This window comes from Geospiza fortis, unplaced genomic scaffold (assembly GCF_000277835.1).
Source record: "Geospiza fortis unplaced genomic scaffold, GeoFor_1.0 scaffold112, whole genome shotgun sequence".
In the NCBI taxonomy this organism is placed as follows: domain Eukaryota; kingdom Metazoa; phylum Chordata; class Aves; order Passeriformes; family Thraupidae; genus Geospiza; species Geospiza fortis.
Window position 1 is genome coordinate 9,253,661 of NW_005054298.1, and position 4,083 is coordinate 9,257,743.

The 4,083-nt window shown below is 40.1% G+C and overlaps 1 protein-coding gene across 2 annotated transcripts in view; it reads left to right on the plus strand.

The window, feature by feature from the left end:
* The window catches only part of SEMA5B (semaphorin 5B), a 263,423-nt gene that overhangs the window by 67,264 nt on the left and 192,076 nt on the right, over positions 1 to 4,083 (plus strand). Inside the window, exon 2 of one of the 2 annotated variants that reach the window (XM_031056895.1) lies at positions 3,465 to 3,688. The exons of the other annotated variant lie outside the window; for it this stretch is intronic. The gene's annotated coding sequence lies outside the window, so the exon portion shown is untranslated. The remainder of the gene's footprint in view (positions 1 to 3,464; positions 3,689 to 4,083) is intronic. 2 annotated transcript variants of the gene reach the window in all.

Consider the following 4,083-nt stretch of genomic DNA (forward strand, 5'->3'; position numbering starts at 1 on the left):
TTCCTGCTGTTTCCTTGAGGCAGAGCTGACCCCATGGCTGTTGTTACACAGTGGGTGATCTTAAATTCCTGACCTGCAGGGCTTGCTGCTCCAAATGGGCTCTTGGGCTCCTGCCTGCTTACAGCACATTTTAGGACCATGTCTGAAAACAGCCACAGCTTTGTCTCTGTGTTGCCAGGAAGGCTTTATGGAAAAGAGACTACAAATGCACACTGCCAGAACCTCACATCTGAGTAAAAGTGAGCCAAATGTATTTCCAGTGCAAATTTACTGGAATTGGTGAACAGTGTAAGAACAGATACTGATATTTAAATCAGGGATTCTGATACAATAAAGAAAAGTGATTAACAAAACTGTTTATCTTTTTGTAGTACAGATGTAGAGTTGATAGTTCTTGCTTTATTTTAAATATATTGATAGGCACAAATTGAAGAGATTGCATAGGGATCCCAGCTAACAGTTAATGATTGCCAACTGATGAGTTTTGCAATGTCTGAAAATGAAAGGGTAACATCCAGTGCTTGGAAGTGGTTTCTATTGTCCAAAACAGCTGATCATTACTGTGTTTAAGAAACAGAATTCTCATAAGGGTTTGAACTGCTCAAAATTTGATGCAATTTTTCCAGCACCTAGATAATCATCAGGAAATTAATGTAAAACTGTGATCTCATGTCATTTGGAAAATTAATGGAATAATCTGATGGGCAGAGCTTGTTAGGGATCTAACTGTACACTGGAAAATAAGTCTTTAGGCCTTGGTCTCTGTCAACTCTGTAAACAGTAGATTTTATTCTGTAATTATCTGAAATTAAAATGGGAGGTGTCCTAAAGAGAAATAGACTAGTATTGCTTTCAGCAAGAAAAATAGGGCAGCCTAAATACTAGCACTGGTTGTTATGTGCTACTATGGATGTGTGTGTTAGAAAGCTGGCTGAAAGATAAATTTATTCCTGTAAAAACATTGCTTTATAGAGATCTTTGAGCTTTGAGATTTTCATTGGAGAAGTGGAAAAAAGCAGTTTCCAGCTACCAGAGATTTTCAGATGGAAACCTGGTTGCTAGTCAAGTTTCTTTCCCCAGTGCAAATACATAAACACTTGCAGGAAATCATCTATACTGCTGTGGACGTTATTTCCTCTGCAGTACAAGTGAGTCCATTTTTGCAGTCTGTCCTGTCTCTTGGTTCTGCAGCATCCCTTACTGGATGTATAGGTCACCTTGGCTGCAAACTCTCCCTCCAGTTGTGAGATTTACAGTTTTTGCTTCTAGGTTTCTGTTGCAATCAAAAGTTTGTACGTTGCTTGGAGAACTTGCCATCCCAGTTACTCCCAGATCTTCTCTGCTCTTTGGTGAAAATTAGTAACAAAGTGTTTGTGATGTTCAGTGGAAACAATGGCAGCGGTTGCACTGGCAGTAAATGTCAAAGAAAGAAGCTGTAAAGGCTGAGGAAAGTAAATGTGAGTTATCAGGAGTCAGCACAAGAGATTTTGGTGCACTAACTCAATCTTTTTGGCTGGGGATAGTCACAGATTTAATCCACCTCTCATATGAGGCATTGAAGCAGTTGAACAATAACCTATGAAAGTTATACTGGTAGTGTTCCAGGGCCATAGGAAAGGTAATACTTCCACAGTGTTTGGCCAGAATATTTTTTGGACCTATATAACACATGACAAATGTTTATCAACTACTGTGTAGCATGTACTGGACCCAGCTATGTAACTGATTCCAGCTTTAGTCCTTTATGCTGTGACATTGAGTTGCTCCTTAGGGTGCAAATGCCAGGTGGTCTTCCCCCAGCAGACCCCATCTTTATCCCTGTGTAAAATGGGCAGTGCTTTGTCGGGGGACGTCTTTCCTATGTTGTTAAATTAAGGACTTACTTAAAATATCTTCCCTCCTTTAAGTAGGGGTCAGTCACATTTTTTTGGTTAGATACCGTAGACTAGTTCTGTGTCTGCTTTGGGTCTGCAGTTGAACAGAGTAGTTCACTGGGGGAAACAAGTCTTTCTTTATAAGTGTTTATAACTCTTCATTTTATTTGGGCTTGTCAGTGTCTGGCAGATTCTCCATCCTTTGTGCCATTCCTCTTTAGCTCACTAACAGAGCCATCATTAGCTCTGCATCTAGTGGCAGGCTTGGGATTTCATCACTTTTCTGAAGTTTCCTTCACTCTTTCTTCGGCTTTCTTGGAAATTTATTTTCTTTTAGGTGAAAAAGGATGGGTTCTGCCCTAAATCTGGTCTTTGCTCTGTTCTTAGCACTTGTAATTATTACAGGACTGCACTGACCTGACGTGGGGCTGCAACTGTGCTTAACATTTCTGCTTGGAAAAGCATTTATGTGATGCTGGCATGTGCATCTCATTTTGATAGGTTTACTTGTACTGTTTAGAACAATCTGAGGAGATTTATAATTGCTTGTTTTGTAATACAGATACAAAGAATTAAGTAAAGGCTTTTAAAGTAAGGTCTTTTTTCCTCTAGCCAAAGAAGCACTGTCATGTTTTCAAATATCAACTTATTTAGGGTCAAAGTTTGACTTCTCTCTGAATTTGATAGGCATATATAAGTGCTGCATCTGAGTAGTTCACAGAGGGATTTGGCACTTTGATTTTTAAATGCAGTGCCAAAAGTGTGGAGAGAAAAGTGTGGCTTGATTAGAATGGAGCCCATGCAATGACAGGAGGTAAATTTTCAGCAAAAATTACTGTGAGAGGAGACGATGACTTAGGAAACCGATTGCAATTAAAATTGTTGTAACTGAGTTGATACTAGAGGCAGAAAACTGCTTTTGATATTTGCTAGCTAGGCAAAAACTCAGAAAATATGTGTTTTCTGAGAACAGAGATATGGAGGAAAGATGGCTTATGTTTAAGGCTCTACACAGGGACTGAGAAAATTGACTTCAGTTCCTTTCCTGGCTGCCTCACAGGATGCCTCTGTAGTCTTGGGGACGATTACAAAGTTTTCACCATATGTTTATGCTGCATCTAGTGATCTGAAGCCCTCATTTTAGTTGGGTTTCATGAAATTCTAGCCTATCAAGTAATAGTCACTCACTTGTGTATACCAGAAAGTAAAAATAAATGGTCTTTGGAAAAATTAAACTGAGTTACGTTTACACTGAATAGGGGTTCTGTGTCCTGGTCGGTGATGGAAAAAAAGTAGGCCCTTCAGAAATTATGACATATCAGACTCAATGCTCAGACCCAGAATGGGATAATTTAAATTGTTTCAAAAATGTTTGTGTGGAGGGAAAAGGGAGAAGGGGAGATAGTGCTTACCACAAAGTTTATGAGCTGTTTTCCCAGGATCTTTGTCACATAACTCAGCAAAGAGGAAGGACATGAAGTAGAGAGATCCTTCCTCAAAGAGGCCTTTGTAACACCATTATTTGTGTCAGCCAAATGCAGACACACTTCTTTTTTAATGGAGGAAAAATGTGCCTTTTTTTTTAAATAGATAAATCATCCACAAACAAGCTTATGTGAAAATTAGAAGGAAGAAGTCCAAAGAGGCATGCCAGAGAAGGAAGTTTGCAGAGTCCAAGGGATTCAGAGAAGACTGCAGTGGGACTGTCTCTGAGAGGGAGCGTTTACATCACCCATTCTTGACGGGTTTACCTTCTGGGACTCTGACCTTGGACTGCTGCCGGGACGTTTGTCTTGGGCTTGTCCTCTGGGCTGGTGAGTTAGTGATGGAATGACACATGTCTCTGTTGGGCTGAAACATGATATTTTCAGATGGCTCAGTGTGAGGGGTTTTGGTCTCTGATCATTCTGTCTCCTGCTTCAGTGATGAGAGGATATGTCAAGCAGTTAAACCACAAATCTGGGAGCTGGAAGACTTGGCCACTGTTCCTGAGGCTGCCACAGCCTATTTGTGATTCTGGAAAAGGCAAAGAATGACAGACATTAGGTGCAGCATTTTCCAGTGGCTCAGTGACTTAGCTCTGCTGTTATTAGACTCAGTGGGACTTTATCTCTTGACTTTGTTTGGAACCTTATATTTCAGACTGTCTATAAAGCATGTATGTTCCTCTAATCATTTGGTTATAAAAGAAATGTGTGCCTGCTGCAGT